The 22,716-nt window shown below is 35.2% G+C and overlaps 1 protein-coding gene across 4 annotated transcripts in view; it reads left to right on the top strand.

The window, feature by feature from the left end:
- The window catches only part of LOC129240835 (probable serine/threonine-protein kinase nek3), a 42,845-nt gene that overhangs the window by 5,603 nt on the left and 14,526 nt on the right, over positions 1–22,716 (top strand). Inside the window, exon 1 of one of the 4 annotated variants that reach the window (XM_054876876.1) lies at positions 15,144–15,245. The exons of 2 other annotated variants lie outside the window; for them this stretch is intronic. The gene's annotated coding sequence lies outside the window, so the exon portion shown is untranslated. Of the gene's footprint in view, positions 1–15,143; positions 15,246–15,798; positions 15,905–22,716 lie in introns of those variants that run through there. One more of the 4 variants, XM_054876885.1, reaches the window with a different exon arrangement.

Here is a 22,716-nt window from a genome sequence, read left to right as displayed (position 1 = left end):
TCATACTCTTCCTTTTAGGATATTTTAGAGACATCATTGAATCCACAAGATATGCGAAATAGTGACCTCAGACCAATTTTCTTTCATATTCTTCCTTTTTCGGATCTCTTAAGTCATACTCTGTAGTTCAATAGTCTTCATAACTGAGTGTTTGGACTTTTCCAGCCTACACAAGTCAAACTTAATTTAATCTAATCTAATCTAATCTAATCTAATCTAATCTAATCTAATTTAACCTAATCCAATCTAATCTAATCTAATCTAATCTAATCTAATCTAATCTAATCTAATCTAATCTAATCTAATCTAATCTAATCTAATCTAATCTAATCTAATCTAATCTAATCTAATCTAATCTAATCTAATCTAATCTAATCTAATCTAATCTAATCTAATCTAATCTAATCTAATCTAATCTAATCTAATTTAACCTAATCCAATCTAATCTAATCTAATCTAATCTAATCTAATCTAATCTAATCTAATCTAATCTAATCTAATCTAATCTAATCTAATCTAATCTAATCTAATCTAATCTAATCTAATCTAATCTAATCTAATCTAATCTAATCTAATCTAATCTAATCTAATCTAATCTAATCTAATCTAATCTAATCTAATCTAATCTAATCTAATCTAATCTAATCTAATCTAATCTAATCTAATCTAATCTAATCTAATCTAATCTAATCTAATCTAATCTAATCTAATCTAATCTAATCTAATCTAATCTAATCTAATCTAATCTAATCTAATCTAATCTAATCTAATCTAATCTAATCTAATCTAATCTAATCTAATCTAATCTAATCTAATCTAATCTAATCTAATCTAATCTAATCCAATCTAATCTAATCTAATCTAATCTAATCTGATCTAATCCAAACTTGAGGAATATTGAAATTGCAATTAAATTTTGTCGCGTAAAGATGGAGAGTCAATCGCCCCACTAATCAAATCAACAACGAATATGAGTAGGAGAATAGTCCTTCTACTATCTGACGATTTTAGGTTACTTAGCATACACCAGCTTTTATATAATAGTATTGAATTGGATCAGCAAGGAACGGAAAGCGAAGGCTTTTTGGATACCTTCAAGCCTATGACAAGCCTTTGATATGCATAATATTGGGCTCAAATAAGGCCAGCATTTTCTAGTAATGAACGCATAAGAGAGGTATATAACAGCTTTAAAGTACGAGTCTATGGATCTACTTATACAAAGTTTGAACTATGAAAATTCCAGACAATTTTCTATATATCTTTCTGAAGTCGCAGATTTAAAAAGTGAAACAATGCCTACAGATTCAGCAGTGGATTTGCTGTGGGGCACTAAAAATTCTACTCCACAGCCGCTCTAAGCTTGCAGCGGCCATATGATAAATATTATATTTCATGCATGTATGCCACACAAATGACCAATAAAAAAAGTGTTAAGTAAAAAAAAAATAAATAAGTAAAAATCATTAATACTTCGCACACATCTCATCTTATTTCGTTCCAACAACCACTAGCTCTTTTTGGAAAACCCTTTATTAATTAGTTAAATAATTACTTTTCAGCGTTTGCACAAGTGAGATATTAATAGTAAATAGGTTCCTAACGAGCGTTGCTTCACGTAATCAAACCTGGTATGAAATGCTTTTTAAATTACGCTTTTAAACTTCTGTTTTACTCGCTAAAATTTGCATAAGAGATTACGAAATTATAAAGGCCAAAGTGCTATGAGTACGGGGAGGTTGCCTATGCACGGATTGCGCTGATATTCGATTAGGTAATCAATATCGATATTCAAGGGGGCGCAAAATTAATCATCCAATGTTGATTTTGAATAACTTTTTTAATAAATAAACTTTTTAATAAATTAATAAATGAATAAATTAATAAATTAATCAGTCAGTTTTGTGTTTGAATGACTATTTCAATAAGTAAAAAAAATTATTTTGGAAGATGGAAATCTTCATTTTGATTTTTAAGCGCTCCACTGCTTGTCTGTTTCAATGCTGCAGATGTTTTTAGTTCACAAGTGTCAAATATGATTGACTTTCTCGGTGATGGCTCATAAAATATCGATCAAACCATTTAAAGTTTACCCTCGTAGTGGAGTTGACATTTGACACTACAAAAATTTCCTTGCTGGTTTTTGCTCGTTCCATTCAGTTGTGCGTTACAGGTTGTGAGCAATGGAAGTTAACAAAGAGAAAATTCGTTATCCTTTACAGTTTTTCTTTGAGAAAGACGAAAATGTAAGCCAGACTTCTGAATGGTGGATGTGAAGGGTGTTTATGGTGCCAATACTGCAACAGCCAATTACGTGCAATTTTAGTTTCTTTGATTCCGCTCAGAAAATGTCGATAAAATCACAAAAATAATCGAGGTTGACCGGAATGTTTGCAGTTTTTCCAATGCCCAGGAACTAAAGATCGACCATTAAACTGTTTTACACTATTTGTGCTAAGCTGGTTAGCTGGTTTCAAAAAGAAGTTCAATGTTAAGGCGACATACCAATTAACACCAAAAAAAAATCACAGAACGAAATTCCATCAGCGAAGCCTTTGCCTAATGAAATGGAATCGACCCATTTCTTAAACGGATGGGGACTGGAGATAAGAAATGGGCCACATACGACAATATTGTACGAAAACGATCGTGGTCAAAGCATGATAAAGCAGCTCAAATGGTGGTTTGACCACGACTAACGGCCAGAAAGGTTCTACTGTGTATTTTGATGGGACTTGAAAGGAATCATTTATTAACTATGAGTTGCTTTCGTATGGTCAAACACTAAATTTTCTACTGTGCAGAGCTGAACCGTTTGAAGCTAACAATTGAGCAAACAGTCCGAATTGGACAACAGAAGAGGTGATGTGTTCCATCAGGCTAACGCAAGGCCACCTACGCTTATAGTGACTCGCCAAAAACTCCAAGAGCTTGGTTGGAAAGTTTTAGTGCTTCCAACATCTAGTTCGGACCTGACACTTAGCTACTCCCTGCTTTTTCTCTCCTTGTAAAGCTTCCTGCGTGATAAAAAATTGGTATCAACAGAAGATTATGAAAATCGATTACTAAAGTTTTCGCCAATAAGGACAAAGACTTCTATGAGAGAGGCATTAGGAAGCTACCTATAAAAAGGAAAAAAATTATGTAAACATCTTGAATAAAGTTTTGTATTATACGCAAACTTAATGGAGTCCCACAGTTTCTTCAAACTAATATAATAAATCTTCCGATAGGATGATTAATTTTGCGCCACCTTTTACATGTAAGTCAGATTTAGATTTGTCAAAATCTAAACTTTTAACATTTTATGGGAGTATTGAGAAACTAGGTTTTTATTTCATTAGTTCTCTTTATCAACTTGCATTTTTGATGGAATCTCTACTACTGTATTCACTTTTGCTCGCCATTCCACTTTGCATAAAATGCAACTATTTAGCAAATATCGAGCTTGAAAATATAAAATGTCTGATTATTATTATTTTTATTAGTAATTATAATTAAATAATTATTTTTAAAAGCATATTTGTGTATTTTTTTCATGGGTGTTATCGTAGCGCGCCACCCTCAAGTGGGCCTTTGAAGTCAAGATAAGACTGAAGTCAACAACGAACGCTGTATACGAAGTGTGTTGAAAAAGTATCGCGAATTTTGAATTTTCGCAGGTTACGTATATTCGAATTTCGATTTTTTTGTGGCGATATGTTGGTACTCATGTCTCTCACTCATGCCGACGAGTTCGGCCATTTTGAATGTTCGTCTTCCTTTTACCTATTCAAAAATATGGATCAAAGAACCTGTATCCAATTTTGTGTGAAAAACGAAATTAAGTGTGCGGATGCATTCCAAATGTTGACTGTGTCATACGGAGACGCTACTTTGGACCAAAGCAACGTCTCAGAAGGCCGAGAAGATGAGAACGACGAAAAGGCTCTTGCTAAGTGATCCCTTTTTAGCAATGGGATAACATTGGTGTGGGTAATAACATTAACAGTGCGATAGCAGTAGCAGTTGATAACATTACTGAGAGCTAAAAAATCAGCTGAGTTTTGTTAACATTTTCGTTTATTTATATTTTGCAACCATTACCAGTACAGTCACAAATGTGAAGCGATTATCCTGTGGGATGCACTAAGGCTCATAGCCCATTGTGATGCCGCGTGGGGAGATTTCCCTATTTCTCTTAATAACAGTGTGTGCTTTTCACAAATTTTTAGAATACCTACTATTTCTGCGGAACTAAGATCTTTCAATTCGTTAAAAAAGAGGTTGTCTGTAAAGTCTGTTTACTGACGATAGTTTAACGTGACAATGTCATAAGAAAATACTGATGTAATGGTTGAAATTTTCAAAACAAAATTTTAATTTTATTTGTTTGATAGATATTTTGTATGGATATAGAGGAGGAGGTAAATGGAATCGCAATGGAATAGGTCAAGTTTCATTTACACAAACGTGAAAAATTACGAAACATTTATCAAATTCATGAAAGATATGTTCAATTTCGATTGTGCATCAGACGTTAATAAGTCAACAACACTAAGAGGCAACATCATCGATTTGCCTTTTTCAAGACACATTACACTCGAAACACTCCCTTTCATTTCCTACTTTTTCTATCATCGTCCTATTCTCAACAGAGAAATGGTTCATTACCATGCACACAGGAAGAAGGCATATGCAAATACAAGTATGTGAATTTATATACAAACGCGCATATACATACATATATACGCTCACTTAAGCAGAGAGCAAGATGTCGAAAGTTGCCGAAAGTTGTGCTCTTTATCGTTCGCTCCGCGCTTTCGCTTGCAGTTCATGCAAGGTAACGACCATTGAGCAAGATAACGACACATTTTTTCGTGCGTGCAGACGGCTAAATCGAATTATAAGACGTTATCACGTCAAAATTGTCTGCCTAGAATAGCAAATCTCCGTCTGGATAGAGCAGGACAATGGCGCAGAAGGTGCAAGGTTGTCTCTTTCTCTTCCTCTTTAAGGGGACAGATAGCTGTAAATGACCATATTGTCCCTGGTTTTCTTTAAAATTATTTAAAATGAAGAATTCAATATATTTTTCTCAAAATTGGCTTTAAAATAATATACAAATTTTTGTTTTTATTTGAGTCGTTTAAAATGGCGGATGTACACTTAATTCTTCCAGGAAGGGCGCAGCGGCTTCTCAATCGGCGGGCATTGTAGCATCGGTGTCAGTGACCTGAATACAAAAAGCCGAAAAGTTTTTTATTTATTAATGTCATAATTTCAATATGAATTAAACAAAAATGGGGGAAAAAATCGCGGAATAAAATGCTTCCAAAAAAATTAATTTTGGGGCGAATTTTCTTACTAGTTTTGCTTCGAAAAAATTATTTTTTCGAAAAATTTTCACATAGAAATTAGTATCATAAAAAATATGTGTGCAAAATTTCAGGGAGATCGCTCGAACGCAAAGAATATAGTCGTCACGGTTGATCTATAATATAAGAAATACTTAAATTTACGTTCTACAAATTTTTTGAAATATTCTTAAAAGATTATATTAACATTTTATGAAAAAAAAAAATTTTTTTTTTTCGAAATTTTACAGGTATCTGTCCCCTTAAGTGCACGAGAATTTAAAGATCTAAAAACTAGTAAGGGTTTTGTCATAAAGTGCCCCTATACATTGCTGCACAAAAGGAGTGTTAGACGATCGTTAGATAAAAAGCCAAAGCCCAGTTTTGGCGGCATTGAAAACTTGAACTGCTGCGCATCCTCGCTCTTCTAAATATAATGTTTTTAAAATTTTCTGGATACGGCCTAGCGGCTTCGTGATCAGCCGACGCTGACTCTTCTTGGATTCTTACCTGTATGCTATGAATTGCAAAACGCTTTTTGAATTTTTCGAACCAACCTTTACTTGCCACAAAATCTGAGTTGATAGCGGAATTTCCTTGTTATTTAAGATGTTTGTAAATTTTTAGTGCTTTTTGTTTGATAAAATTGCCATATAATGGACGTTTTTTTTGCAGCAATCATCAATCCTAATTCAGAGTGACTTTTCCATTTTCTCAATTATTGACGCCCGGAGGCGAACTGCACGTTTTGATCGTACAGCAACTGTACTTCTTATTTCCTTTTCCTTTTTCTGGATAGTCCGGACTGTTTCTTCATTCAAATTAAGGCTTCTTCCAATGTTAGACGCTTTTTCTCCTTTCAAAAGACAATCCAAGATGTGTTTCCTTACATCTAAAGAAATAATTTTCTTCTTGAATGTTGCTTTTTTATCTTTCTCGGACTGAAACTTAATGTTAAAAAATTATTCTTTAACACAAGGTTGCTCGACGCAGACTGCCGAACAGCAGCGTTAGACACTTTTGTTTTCAGGTCACGGAGATGAAAAGAAATAATTTCTCCAACGCTCACTGAGATAGAAATATAAACATTTCAGTGGCAACACTGTTTCTTCCTTCTTCCCCCTCGCCGCAGGTGTAGAAGTACAGTACTTTGCCGTATTGAAGGAGGGCTACCTGTATTTAGTTTGACATTAGTGACGGGCGATCTGTCAAAGAAAACCTCTGGAGAAAGCACCTCGGATCTGATCACCCTTTACGTTGCTGGCTTTCTTTAATGTTTTCTAAAATTTCATGAACTCTTTCAATGATTGGTTGACCAGAGCGCGGTTTAACGTTGACATAAAATTTTTTAGAATGAAAATTGGTAACCAATTTCGCCTGCTAGTTATTAAGTCGCCAACTTTTGGACTTATTAAGGCCGTAAACATCACAAATATCGTGGTCGACCTGCCAATATTCTTTTTTTATTGACAATAAGTAAAAATAAAAAGTTTAATTAAGTGACCGAAATGTTCAAATGTTTCTGTGGAAATTCAAATACTTGTTTTTATAAATGAGTTAATGAAGTAATACACATTTTTAATTTTTTCAACTAAAGGCTTCGAAGCTAATGCGGCTTTCGTGTATTTACTTATTAAATTTATTTTATTTCACAAATTCTTATAAATAAATCATTTCTAATTTTTTTTTATTTTTAATACTTTTTTTAATGTTTCTACGTTATTTGGTCTAGAATATATACAAAAGATTTCTCAACGAAAATCTAGAAAATATCACATTTCACACCCCATAGTATTTTTATCAGATCCCAGTTATTCGCATTCAAATTTGTGTACCGCGAAATTGGTTAACAAACCTTTTAGACCACCCTATGTTACAGTATATTTCCTTAGTTTGCAAAAGCTTGTTCTGACTATAAATAATTTCTATAATTTGCGTTTACATTCAAAAGTTATTTCTAAGCTTCAACTCAGTCTTCTACGCATAATATTTCGTGACTCTTCCGCATTGTAATCATGTAAAATGACAGTTACACGTACATACGCACAAACATGTACATGAGCACACCCCAAACAGCCTCCATTCTCTCTCTCTCGCTTATTTAAAATGTAGTACAAGTACACACATGAAGCAGCATAAAATTTGAGTGCGCACTTAATCAACGAAATCAACAACAAGGTCAGGTTCAGGGGAGATCATAGAGAACCACTTCCATAGAGTATGTTACATCCATATGTAACCATTAAGCACGTGTATGTATGTACATGTGTACACCAGCATGCGTAGTCAACAGCAAGCCATAGAATGTAATAGCAATGTGAGTTATAGGAGAAACAAAAAGCACAATAAAAAATTACAGTATTAAAATAAATAATAAAATACAATAATAAAAGCTAACATTGGCGGAAGCTGCGTAAATGAATAGAACAGGTTTTTAAAGTTTAATGTTTGCTTACCGAAAGAAACACACACGTGCATGTAACAAACATATAAGTAGTAGAATACACTTGTATTTTCATGCATTTGGAAGGTCGATAAAGCAGTTCAGTAGTTAATAAACTCAATTTGGCATAGCAGAAGTCGCTATTGGTTGGCCGTAGTGAACCGAACTCACTTCTTTCCCACACACAACTCAAAATTAGTGTAACGCTTGACGTTAACTCTCCGAATTGATGTGTTTATATGAAACCTATGCCTCTCTAGCATGCATATGCCCCTCTAGGCAGCAACTACAAATGCACTAAAAACAACAATGGAATCTTTCTCTAACATTCAGGCAAAATATCGTCAATTTAAGCTCTCGATTTTCCATTTTGTGGTTTTGACACCCAACAAATCATTACCATTTTCGATCGACATTTCCGGACGAACGTGTCGCATCGGCGGCAGAGCACACATATTGGCATATGTGTATGAACATATGTTCACCTGAACACATTTATGTTTATATGTATGTATGTATGTGCAAAAACCGCTTGTGGTGGTACTGCACACTTGTTAGTACAGAACTTGCATTAGGGTGTGTGAGATTGTATGGGAGATATTTTTATTTGAAAAACATTTGCTTTAAGAGAAATTCAGGGATACGAAATAATATAATTTTCGTATAATGTGAAGTTAATGTAATGCAATGGACTTAAATATTTCTAAATTAATTCGCCATTTCTGTTAAAATGCACCTGAAAGTTACTCATATCAGCCGACTTTGATATTAAAGCGCAAAAAATTGTGTATGAAGAATTGAATTATTTTTGATAAAATGTAATTTATAAAAATGTATAGGATTTGCCCATTTGTTAGCTCAAAAGCTATTTTCTTCAAACTTTTTAATACGGTTGGTAAGAGTAACTTCCAAAGGCAATGAAGAAAAACTGAGTGCGCATTGGTAGTAAAATGTGGCGCAAAATTAATCGCCCTATCGGAAGAATATTTTTTTCAAATGGCGTCGTACGACAATGATATTTGACACTTGTAAACTAGACAGCCTTGATAGTCTAGCGTAGGTGCACTAGCCTACCATCACAGAGGTTGTGGGTTCGAATCCCACGTAAAGCACGGTCCTCGCACTTTTGCAAATTTACTTTACCAACTTTCCCTGTTTCTTAAACAAAAATAAGAAAAAATCCTTCAATTCCATTCCACAACCCCAAAAAAACGGCTCCTAAAACAGGCAAAAAAAAAAGAAAAACAAACAGAGTAAGCGGGCGAGCGCGGTAATAGCGCAGACACACGAAATTTAGCGAAGTCCTCAACCATATATGCGATCCTTCTGCCAGAAAAATGTGAGACACAGATGGCGCTCCAAGCAGTAAGAAGGCGTTGTTCCCAAGCAGCGATAGGTGGGCATTCCCACTACTTAGGACTGGTAGAGGCTGGCTAATCACCAATGTCAGAAAATAACGCAAGACTGAGTCTTGTCGAGGCTCTATGCTCCTGAGAGGAGCGAACAAGGAATAAAAACAAAAAAAAAAAAAAACATAGACAGTTGTAGTATACAAATAACACATGGGCTGAAAATTCCGAGGCCTAACAAAGAAACCACGTATTTTTTATTCAAGATTATTTTTCTTACTCAACGTAATACCTTTCATGACCAAAGGAATCATTCCGACGCCGCTCTAACATTTCAATACCACTTTTGTAGAATTATTTATGTTTTGCCACAAAATAAGTCGCAGTTTCAGCGTTAACCTCTTCATGCGAGCGAAATTTCTTACCGGCGAGCATTTTTTTTAGTTCTGCGAACAGCCAGTAGTCGCTGGAAGCCAAATCTGGCGAATGCGGTGGATGTGGGAGCCATTCGAAGAACAATTAATGTAGTTTGGCACTGCTCAGAATCATCAACCCACTTCGAACAAAGCTTTCTTATAGTCAAATGCCCATCCAATATAAAGCCAAGACGTTCTTTTGATATCTTTACGATGTCAGCTAACTCACGCAACTTTACTTTTTGATCACTCAAAACGATTTTGTGGATTATGTTGATGTTTTCTGGCCTCATTTGGATGTCCACTGCGTTGTGCATCATCGGTGTCTCTACGACCACGTTTGAAGTCTGCAAACCATCGTTTTAGGAGAGAGGAGTCCCCATAATACTTTTCAAGTTATTGCTTCGCTTGTACGGTATTTTTCCCATCAAGAAACAGTGTAAAATGAAAACACCAAAGTAGCGTCCTTCTTAGTACACTAACTCACGAACTTTATTTATTGATCTATTATAAAAAATTTTACCCATGTAATGCTATCTTTTAACTGTATTTTAGGACTTATTATTAGTAAAAACATTCATTTTGAAAGGAGGTACAGCTGATCACCGGGAGCTCCTCTCAAAAAAGACGTTTTGCCTGTGACCGCTATATCTCTGAACTGGAACCTCTGAAATTAAAAAACCAAACAGAGTTCGTTAAAGTGATATTAAATCCAGTAATTAATCGAAGGAATAAGCAAACTAAACAAACATATTTTTGACAAAGTGGCGGTTTCGCAAACAAAAAAAATAGATTTTTGCTTATAAAAAAAAGTGAGTGTAGCGTAGTACACATAACAGAAGTGAAACTTTCAAGGCAGACGAAGAAAGAGAGAGAGAGACGCAAGAGAATGAGAGAGAGATAAAGAAAAAATATACATATATCTAAATAAATTCACAACATTTGCAGAGAATACAAATAGACAAAATTTACAAAAAAAAAATCCGTTCATTTTACATTAACGTCGTCACTCACTAAATTTTACAACATTTTTAGAAAATCTAATGGTACTAATTTAATATATGAAATATTCTATTTAATTATTATTTACATTGTCATCGTTAGATGCTTCAATAGGTACTAATGTTACGATTGGTTTATGATAACTAAAATATGAAATATATTATATGTCTTTGATTGTACATTATCGATATTAAGAGACAAAATTGCATCTATTGTAGTTCCGGATTTAGTAGTCGATTCATTTATATTATTATTTATATGTAGACCAAATGTCTCGGGTAGAAAATTTGTTAATTCTACTGCATCATTAGATGCAAAATTAACATTAAAATCACCCCCGAGAATTAGCGGCATCTTATCTTCTCCTTTACTGAGAGCACCAAGCGCATTAGCACCAGCGTGACTGTAGACTAATAATGTGCGATGTATAAAATATAATATATCGTGTATTTTTTGGTTCGGTGATATGTAAATAGCCGCTAGAATAATGACTTGTCCATTTGGTGTTTGGCACTCTGCAATACAAATATCGTCAACTGGTATTACTATTGATGAATATAATTGAGATTGCATGGCAGTCATTTCTATGTTTGGCGTTACAATATTTACAGTATCATATTGATTTAGGTATATTGCCACTCCTCCTCCTCGAACATTCGGCCGTTTAAATTTTATAACACAGTTAGCCGTGAACGTCTAACACTATAACGTGAATACCCAATACTATCTATCTTATTCTATCAATATGTTGCGTTAGTGCTGTACCTTTACGCGTCACTGTCTTTCTATCTCTGTTATATTGTAACGCCTTGTGTATAATGTATAAGTGGTCATCTCTTGCTCCTACAATACGAGTAACGTCGTACGACTTGCACTATAGCCTTAGCGTAGGAGTGGGAGAAAGCACGGAGGGAGACGTGAATAGCCTAAAGTATATCTAAGATATATATAAGGTATGGCGCTCTCTCTCCTTTTCCTCTACGTTATATCTTTTTTCTCTCTCACGGAACGAAAATGCCCAAGACGTTGCATGACCTTGAAATTTTACTCTCCATTCTTGCTCGTCCATCGACGCCTAAGAAGTTTCACTTCAAAAATATTTATCGGCGAGAAAAAATCTCCGACAATTACTAAAAAATATATTTAATCGGTTTAGCCGTTTTTGAGAAATGTTGCTCATCGACTTTGAAAACATCATTTTGAGAAAAACGCGTTTAAAATTTGAAAAGCACTTTACAAGCACTCGGAAACGCCTTTTCAAATTTGTATGTAACTTCGAAAATATTCACCGGAACGATATTAGATTTCTTCTTAAACATATTTACATTAAGAAAAAAAATTAAAAAAATCGATTTTTTGAAAATTCTATCTGTACGAGTATATATAACCCCTTAAGATTAGTACTAACTGAAAAATAATGTATAGTGCCATCTATGTGTTACGCCCGGAAGTTTTCAGTCATTGTGTTAGACCAGCAGTGGAGCTCGCGAAGATCAAAATAAAAATCTCCAGCCCTCTGTTGCGCCATGCACTCTAAAGTTGTTATATACCTACATCTCTGGTGCATTCGCAGTTGGAATACGTCGTCTTTATTAGGAAACCATATTATGCTTCTTATATTAGCAGGCTTGAACGTATCCCGAAAACTTTTGTGCGTTATTCGTTGCATTCTTTGAATTTTTCTGATCCAATTCCATCCAATAAAATTCGGTGTTCGATCATTAATCTAAAATCATCATATAGTAGGAAATTTATTATCTCATTCACCTTCGGTTTTGCTTGAATAAGTGGGGTGATTGACTTCCCATCGCTACTCGAGAAAATTAATTTCAATACTCCTTAGCGAAACTTACGAATTCATAATATTTTCTGGTTAGGGATGGTTAGAACTAATTATGCTTAGATTGCTCCGATTTCTAGAACTTGGAGAGAATTTAATTCGCTTTCAAATCATGATTTTTGGGATTTTCCTTCAAAAAACTACCATTTCACATTTTTACTAAATGAATTGTTTAACGAGTGCTCAAGTATTTTTTAACATTCTTTCTCGGTAAAATTTAAGAAACGTTACGGTTTTCCAATACAATGAAAAAAGTGAATAATGAAAAATTGAGTTTATTTTTGGTTGAATTATTTAGGATTAATATGGTTTTCATAGTCCATAAGAAATACTGAGTTTTTAAATTTTTTGAATGAAAAAAAAAAACTAAAATATGAAATATGAAAAATGAAAAAATAAAATATAAAATATTGTATAAAAAAAATAATAATTTTGCGCCACCTGGTATATTTATAATCCTCTGCTAGTAAAAAAAGGCGTTATTGATTTGTATAATAACACCGTGTAACAAAAATTAACATTTTTTGTTATCCAAGAGGAATTTAATATGCGCGTAAAAACATAAGTTTTATATAGCAATGCCATTTAATCAGTTTTTCATTTCCTCATCAATTAAATTTGTAAAGGATTTTAATATTTTCACTCACTCTATGCTTTTAAAATTGATATCAATTGAGTGAGGATATATTCAGCTATTAAAAAAATTTGTTTGTTAATTTTTTGCACAAACACATATGAATTTTTTGTAGAATCCATTGTGTAACTTTATTTCATGGGAGGAAAGTTTAGGTATCTTTTTGTTTTACGTTTTTGTAAAAACAAGCGGAACGGAGATTAAAAGTAAATATTTTTTTTCTTAATAATTGAAAAGCTCCTCTTTAATGAGATCCATGTTGATATCATCAAATAAGCATAAGTATTTAAAATGATTTTTTGAAGCTTTAGTCTTTTGAAACCTAAAACTTTCAAGGGCTATAAAACATTAAATTGGTGAGAAAATGAAAAATTGGTTATGCAGCATTACTACACAAAATCTATAGTTTTATCTGCATATGAATTTTTTCGGAATAACTTTTACACTCGCATGGAATAATTTGTTGCACGGTATTATATTCTGTTATCATTCTATTATGGTATTACATTCTGTTATTATTCTGTTATAAAAAATTCTATATGTTACCAGCGACGCTTCCCCGTTGTTTTTCCCCTAGCAAAAAATTATAGGAGCCAAAACGAATTTTTTGTTCAACTAAGACTTTTCTTATACCCGAAGCAAAGTGAATCCAATCCTCCGCCTTGGAGGCTATGTAAACCTGAGTTATGGTAAATCATTTTAAATTTATCTTATTGTGAGTGAGTGCATAAATAATTGGTATAATAACTAAAACGCGATTGAGTTTGGAGGAGAAACCTACAAAGTGTCTCTCTCCGAATACAGGTTTGGATTTCTACAGTACCACAAATTCGTATAAACGCATTATTTATTTTAGCTGTACTACAGGGTGAACGATATGAAGTGTTACCAAAACACAATAACTTTCTTGTGTGAAATTAGTTTTTATTTATTTCAAAGACAAAATTGTTCAAAAATGTTTACAATTTTATTATATATTCACTTTAGATCGATATGACCACCTTTTGATTGACTATAGCCTTCAAACGGTCAAAAAATGCATGCTGCATCAGTGTGATCTTGAGGTATTTTGGCCCATTCTCGTATAATCGCTTTTTTCAGCGCATCCATACTGGCATATTTTTAGTCCTCACCTTGCTCTCCAAAATGGACCATGGCTCTAAAGCAGCTTCTAAAACATTTTCCAGGTAATAAGTCGCAGCTCGATAAAAACGATTGGAGAGCGTCCATCAGCGGTCACTGCGGCCCAAACCATTACTAGCGATGGGAAATCGCTTCGAGTGGACATACGTAGGGTCAAATTCTCGTATGAGCGTTCGATCAAGTGAACACGATCGTTTTGAGTGTTTATGAACTGCTCAATTGGGAAATTTTTTCCATCAGAAAACACAATGTTAGGAAATTCGCCACGTTCGTGCAAGCGCAACAACTCCTTTGCTCTTTCGCACCGAACTTTTTTTTTGCTGGGGTGAAAGGTCGAGTGTTTTTTGGAACTAGTAAGCCTTAACCTTGGGCCGTTTTTCAATATGCGTCGAATGCTGTCTTGCGATATTTTCAGTTCTTTGGCCATTTTTCTTCCACTTCGACGTGGATTTCGTTCAAGTCGAGCCTTCACTTTCCGAACCATTTCTGGCGCTGTTGCGGTTTTTTTTGGTCCACCTCAATCGCGTTTTGCAATGCTACCAGTATCATTGTTACGTTTTATAGTGCGATGCACAAACATTTTATTCACTTTGAGGTGACTGAGTTCACGAACAATGGCTGGTTGTGATTTTCCAGCCAAAACCAATAACGCAATCACACTATTACGCTTGAATTCCATCACAGGAAAAAAAAAATTCAACAAAACTGAGACACAAATGCTTTTGATGGCTTATAAACAATATATTGAACTGTCATTAGAACAACTTTGACGTTAATGTCATGAGCTGTTTTGCAGATACAAGCAGTGTGAAGTTGGTAACACTTCATACCGTTCACCCTGTATATTCCTTGTTTTAATGCATTCATTACTCTCTCCCTTTCTCAAAGCATTGCTCGCAACAACAGCTAACTCATACTTCTTGTCAAAGTAACGGTGATTTAGATTGCATGCAAAATTCAAGTTCTGATGCCGTTGCTGTTGCTGTTGTTATACTTAACACAAATTGTTGCTGCTTAATTATCATACAAAAATAAGACCATTTAATTTAAATTACTTGAATAAGAAAGCCGAAAAAATTGAAGTGAATAAAAACTAACTCTTTTTTTGTGTTAAATTGTTAATTGCTAAGTTTTTTTAACTATTAAAGTGCAAAATTATTTTAATAATACGCATTTTAAGATATTCATCAAAATGTCAAGGGAAAAATATCTTAATGATTCTGAAAAGGTCCAAATCAACTTTTACCACAAGGAGGCTTTGGATTTCTTTGTATTGGTGTTTGTGCTGCACGAGAGTAATGTGAATAAAAATGCAGGGTCGTCGTTTGAAACTTGTGGTTTTCTCAACAATGATCTTAAGATTGAAATTCCAAGCTTTGCTTAAAAGTAAATGAGAGCCTAACGTAGTGAGAGAAATGATAAATTAGAGATAAATAAGAAAGCTGTTAGAGTAACAGAAAGTTAATAACAAAGCTGTTAGCGTAACAGAATTTAAATAACAAAGATGTTAGAGTAACAGAATGTAAATAACAAAAGCTATTAGAGTAACACAATTCGCACTGCCTGAAGTCAATTTACTGTGAACCAAAGTTTGCAAGATTTCAATACAGCATCTACTCAATCCCTTTCTTATAGGATTTTGTAAGAAAATAAATGACATCTTCTATGAGCTTCATTGAGATGCCAGTGGAATTCCAGTGACTGCGGCTGTGTGTGAATGGTAGCCCATTTAAGTTGAAGGGTAAGCGATCGTGATTTTTTACTTCTGCAATGTAGTTCAGGCTGTGCAAAAAGCTATTGCCCCCATACAAATTCCAGTTTCAGACTTGTGAAAATTAAAAAAATTTATATCAATCGAAGTTTTCTATTTTTGTATGAGAATTTTAAATCAGAAATTCTGGCATGCAGTTTTATAGCCCATTAAATTTTTATATAATAAAATGCAATTTTCAAATGGCTCAAAAATCGCGTTAATTTCGGCAACTCCTCTCCTTTTTTTCTGGCGGTCTTGTGCATTTTTCTTCAAATATTTCAACTGGTTATGGGCCTAGATAGAAGAATAGCCGATCAAAAAATCTGACTATATGAAGTAATGCGAAATCGGTTCCATTGTGGATGACGGTTCTAAATGAGGGCGAGTTTTTTAGTGCCCGAGCACACCATTGCTGCGACGACAGCTTTAATGATGCCTATTAGGATTTTTAAACCTTCTCATCCGCAAAAGAAAAACATATCTTACTGGGATAACTTATCATGTCTCAGCAGACAGAACTAATTGGAACAATTGACAAGCCAGTACCTCTTTTCAGCTATACACAGCAGCTTTGCCTAACGAATTTATGTTCTCTGTACCGAACAAAAAAACCAAAAAGCTTGGCTTGCCTGAGATGCCTTTTTTTGCTTTACTCTAAATTCACTCAGAAATTAAAATTCAGGGAACTAATCGGCTAAGGCTTCCGAAGGACACAAGTGCCAGCTCAATGTACTAGGTAACCAAGTTAGCACAATTGAAATGATCCCAGCTTTTGAAAATAACAACAAATACCGCTCTTAAATTATGTATACTCAGATTAAAACTTTGTGAAATATGAAATTATTAAAAATCTTCAATTAAATTTTAAATTTTTAAAATTCAATTAATTTGCAAACCATTTATACTCAGATTAAAACTTTGTGAAATATGAAATTATTAAAAATCTTCAATTAAATTTAAAATTTTTAAAATTCAATTAATTTGCAAACCATTTTTTTTCTTTTTTCGAAATAATTTATGTTTCACACCAACTGATAGCGCAGAATAAAAATTGAGACTGGCTTAATGTGCATTCACGTACAATTTGCAGATCCTTCCGTCTCTGCTTGCGTGGGCGTGTGTGACTGCAGTAGTATGTTGTTGTAATGCTGTCATTGATTTGGTAAATGCAGAAGCAACGTGCAATAATTCGGCCAATAACACAAACGAGGAGGAGTATCTAACCACAAATTCACTCTCGCTTGCCGCTCATTCACATTCATTCACACTCAACCACACTTGCACATCATGCATTCGCTTCTATGTAGTTGTTGGCAGTTTCAACAAGCTTTGCTTTCTTTACTACCTTTGACGTTTATTTAATTTTTTTTTTTTGGTTTGCTTTTTTTTGCTGATTTCTTTACATTTTGTTCTATTACTCTATATATCCTTTTATGTATATGAATATATGTATGTAAGTATGTAAATGTAAGCGCGCATATGAGCCCCTTTAGAGAAATCTACACTGCAATCAGACTGTTGCGCTTCTGGTGAATTTAGAACCATAACTAGTTGGCGTTTCTTCTCTTGCTCGTATAAACTACTGATGAATTTTACACGGCAATGTCCCAGTGTTAATTATACCCTTTATTGATAGTTTTAAACTAAAGGGTTTGCCAATAACAGGTGTTATTTTAAATAGCCCGCTATTTCGGTAGATGTCACTTTTTGATATTTGACAAGTAGAAACTACGCCATTCATAAAAATGGAACGATACTCGCTTAAACAACGCATTGCAATTCACTTCATTAAAATTCACTACAAAAATGGTGAAAATTTGGCAGAGGCGGTTCGTAAAACTCGAACATATTTGGGTCATCGTTAAGCACCTTGTCTGACCGCAGTACAGAAATTGATGAAAAAATTCGAGTTATTGAGACAAGTTAGTGATGTGAAGAATAAAACCCGTGCACGTCGCTCAAGAACAGCCGAAAATATTGCTATTGTAGCCGAAAGTGTTGAGGAAAACCCAGGTTTGTCCATTCCTCGTCGTTCTTTGGAATTGGGCACTCCACAAATGTCATTACACCGTATGTTGCATAAAGATTTGGGTCTTAAGGCTTATAAAGTCCAGTTAACACAAGAACAACGGCGTGTCTTTGCTGGTTGGGTCGTTGAAATGCATGAAAATTATCCGAAATTCCATCGAAAAATCATCTTGAGTTATGAGGCCCATTTCCACCTCGGTGGCTTCGTCAACAAGCAAAATTGTCGGATCTGGGGCTCAGAAAATCCAAGAGTTATTGTTGAAAAGCCTCTCTATCCTCAACGTGTGATTGTTTGGTGCGGTTTATGGTCCGGCGGAGTCCTTGGACCTTCCTTTTTCGAAAAGCTGGAGCAACAGTTATGGTGAATGGATTGCACGATGCATCGAGAGATGATTAACGATTTTTTATGGCCGGAATTGGATGATATTGATCTGGACAACGCTTATTTTCAACAAGACGGCGCCACGTGCCACACAAGCAACGAAACCATTGATCTTGTACGGGAATAACACCTCTTATTGGAAAACCCTTTATTACTAAATTGACAAGTCAACTATGCATGAATGGATCTGTAAGAAATAGACAAGTCACATCGATTCGATCCAAAATGCTCGATTGGTCGAAAAAAAGTGTTTCCCTGAGTATTGTTCAAAAAAATGTGGAACATTGAGAGAAATGGTTTGCCGATCGCAAGGAATGTTTGAAATGAAATCGACAATTGTTTGTGGCAGCATTAAAAACAGTAAGCATGGAAAATAAAATATGTTTACAAAAATTTAAATATTGTTAAGCAACAAATAGTTACCATTCGCGTTGTACTAAATACAGAAATATTCATAATTATATTGCTAATAAATGCTTATAAAAAAAAAACAAAAACTAAATAAAGAGGATGTTTACAATTGGAGGAGCAGCGTATAAAAAGTTCCATATGCTAAATAAATAGACTGTCATAACTCTAGAGAATGGTTGCTTGGATATTATGGATATCTGTTGCAGCCGTTGCTAATGACTTCATACAGCGTTCCCACGATAGTCGGTTCTACGTTCCCGGAACGACTCGGGCGTATATCCGGCCAAAGAATATAACTTCAGCAGTATTCCTCGTATATGCATGGGGGATGTTTATGTTGCTGAAACAAAAATAACAACAACAAACCATAAAGCAACAACACTAACAACAAAAATAATAACAACAGCAACCGTCATCAACAAAAACAACAGCAACAACTGCAACAAAAACAACAACAAGAACAACAGTAAAAGTAATAGTGGTAACAATAATAACAACACCAACAAAGGCAACATGAACAACAACAATAATAATAATAATAACAAACCAATAACAACAATAACTTAATTCAGAAATATACAGTCTCTCAATCATTGAAGAGCCGTGCAAAATACTATTTAAAAAAACCACTTCTTTAATTAATTATTTTACGCATTTTCAACTGATACAGGGTTTGATTGAAAAGTAATGAGCCTTATTTTTTTTAAGCAGTTTTATTAAACCTTTTGGCTAATACAACTAATATTCTTCAAAATAGGACCCTTGAGCGTCAATACACCGCTGGTAGCGGTCCTTCCACTGCGTTCAATTTGGTTGTCACAGTTTTTTGGATCGCCTCGATGGAGTCGAAACGCCTCCCCTTCAGCTTTCCTTTCAGGTGCGGGAACAAGAAGAAGTCCGGAGGGGACAGGTCTGGGCTGTAGGGAGGGTGGGAAGCACCGGAACACCCATCTTGGCTAGTGCAGAGGAAGGCGGTGTGCGGAAGGCCTTCCAGATCGCTGTTCGTCCTCGACGTCCTCCCGGCCTTCCTTGAACGACTTATGCCACCGTTTTACCTGAGCACTGGACAGAGATTGGCCCCCGTAAGCCTCCTTGACTAGCCCAATGGTTTCGGTACTCGTTTTGTTTAGCTTTACGCAAAATTTGATTGAGTAACGTTGCTCCAACGATCGTTGCATTCTAACACACAATCCTAACACACTTTTAGAACAGTTTTCATGCGCGGAGCGATGTTGACTGCACCGCTGTTGCCAGCGAACTAGGACCGGTTTCTAATGGAAGGGGAAGGTTCAACAATCATTTTCCCTCACCAGCCGATTCGGTTGAGCGCTTGGCAGACGCTCTGCGCGGGAAGGCTCATTACTTTTCAATCAAACCCTGTATATCAAATATAAGAATATATTAAAAAAACTGCAATAAGTACGTATTAAAATATCTTTCATCGCTGAAATTATAAATACAAAATTTAGTTTAAAATATGCAAATTTATTTAAAATACTAAGTTTCCGATAGATGTCTGCTGTTTTATAACGAAAAAGCTCCTCATGCAAAATCACCTGCGATTTGGAGGAGGCAAAAAACTGTAGGCGCCTCCATTTGTGGAAAAACATCAATACAAGAGGAGTAAAGAAAATTTTTTATCATATCTCAGTTCTTAGATAAAGAGCTAAATATAAAATCCACATTTTCCTACAAACTAAAATATTCACTTCGATTCTTATAATTGTTTTCATTGAAACAGCAGTGTTTTTTGGTGCAGCTGGCTTTCCTTTTGTACTGAAAATCCAGAGCTTATCTCATAAAGCTTCAAAAGTAATTTGCGAGCAAAGTGGGCTCACATCCTTCTTGGTAACATCACAAACTAAACCCAAATTTTCGGGTAAAAAGTTCAAATGTGGGTGAAGAAAATACGATAATTACGACATATACTCGTAATTCATTCCATTTGATAATAGCACTTCAACAACACTTTTATTTTTTTTTTTGTTTTGCGAATGTCAATGGATTTCGGAATTTTTTGCGACATCAACAAAAGAGTTCCATGACTGTTTTAATACTTCGCTAGGTGTAGGTCGAAGTAGAGGATTCATCTTTCAATTAGGTTTTTAATGTAGCGATCTACGAAAACATCTTTTTTGATTTTGGACACAACAAGCTTGGGGAATTTTTGCTTGGGATAATTAAGATAATGGATTGCTTAAGCGTTTCACAATTTCTTTACGATTCCTTAATGAACTTGATGTGAAGGACTCTAATGTTTCTTTCCACAATTCCGATAGTGTAGAGCAGGGAAAGAGAAAAGAAATAAATTCACGAAATAAATTTATCAAGAGAATTTCACCAATTTGTATTGTATGAAGAGCTACAGAAAAACGAACAGCATTTTTTCGAATATCCAAGAATGTCAATTAATACGTTTGGTTACATTTTGAAAAAGTCTCAATAAAACTACGATCATAACCGCTGAAAGATTGTTTGTGACTTTAAGGTAGATGTCCAAATGGAAAATGTTTACTTATTTGCCCGCTGCTTTTGGGGTAGCTGGCGGAGGGGGGAAGTGGTGTGACACCTTAAACCACATAAAATCATAATCAAAATTTTAGGAAAAGTAACCCTTCCCCTATGCGACCCCTGGTCATTCATTTGAAATGAGACAGAAATTCATTCAAATTTTGACGTGATAACGTCTTATAATTCGATTTAGCTGGCTGCACGCACGAAAAAATGCGTCGTTATGGTATTGGATAAGTCCATCAATTTCTCTTCCAAGTATGTCAATCAATTCAAATTGTCTGCTTTGTTTTGTATCAGTGCTGCAGGAAGTCGGATTTTGTTGCGACTTAGGAGCGTCAGTGACTTTTTTGAAATGATGGGTCGTCGGCGTCCCGGCCGTGCCATCTCGACCTTTCATCTCCAGCGTTGATACACCTGTTCGCCGCTGGGTAGTCGTTGCTGGCAAGCTGCTCTCCGTTGTGTTGCCTGTTGTTGCTGCTGGTTGCGGATTGGTCCTTACAATCACGGAGCTCCTCCTGAAAGCCTCCATAGCTTCTTCTGTTACCATCTTAGTAGAGCTGTTTACATCGTTGTTTTTGTTTTTATTTATGTTTGTGTTGTCCTGCTGTATGGGCCCCAACTCACAGCCGCTATCTCAGCGCGTGTAGGCAGTTACCGTAAGTCCCATGGTTATCTTTGTAAACAGGGAGGACATGCGAGGGTTGACATTGGCCCTTATGGGGTCCAGTGTTTAGTGCCAGACTTCCAACCGTAATTAATGGGGAGTAATCTCAACCCAACCTACGTGGTCATTTAAGACTACGCACTTTGAGCGCTTTATGAGGCTTGCCAGATTTTAACGGAGCGGAAGAGGCCATGAACCCTTCTGAAAGCCATTTTTGCAAGATTCCACTCCGCATACTCAGGTAACAGAGGCTCATAGCCCCAGCTTTTTCGCATTACACGATTGGTACAGCCGCTCCTTACATGGAGAACAGACGCTGACCAGAGAGCCGCTCAATCTGCGGCAGACACTTCTGGGTTTTGGTTTTGTTTGGGTAAGTAGGTTGCTAGCCCTCCTACCGTAGCTTGTATAGTTGAACTATCCGCACCTCCAAGCAGGTGTTTGTCTGTTTTGGTCCGCGAGTGGTATTTTATTTCACACTTACACTGCATGATGCCGAGCCTTCCCCGATCCGCCACCTGGGGACGCGTCCGATGGGAGACAGACAGACAACTCCACACGGAGTTATGTTATGTTATGTTATGTTATGTTATGTTATGTTATGTTATGTTATGTTATGTTATGTTATGTTATGTTATGTTATGTTATGTTATGTTATGTTATGTTATGTTATGTTATGTTATGTTATGTTATGTTATGTTATGTTATGTTATGTTATGTTATGTTATGTTATGTTATGTTATGTTATGTTATGTTATGTTATGTTATGTTATGTTATGTTATGTTATGTTATGTTATGTT

The sequence above is a fragment of the Anastrepha obliqua genome, chromosome 1, assembly GCF_027943255.1.
Source record: "Anastrepha obliqua isolate idAnaObli1 chromosome 1, idAnaObli1_1.0, whole genome shotgun sequence".
NCBI lineage: Eukaryota > Metazoa > Arthropoda > Insecta > Diptera > Tephritidae > Anastrepha > Anastrepha obliqua.
The sequence above is the reverse complement of the archived record's forward strand: the minus strand, read 5'-3'. Positions and strand labels throughout refer to the sequence as shown.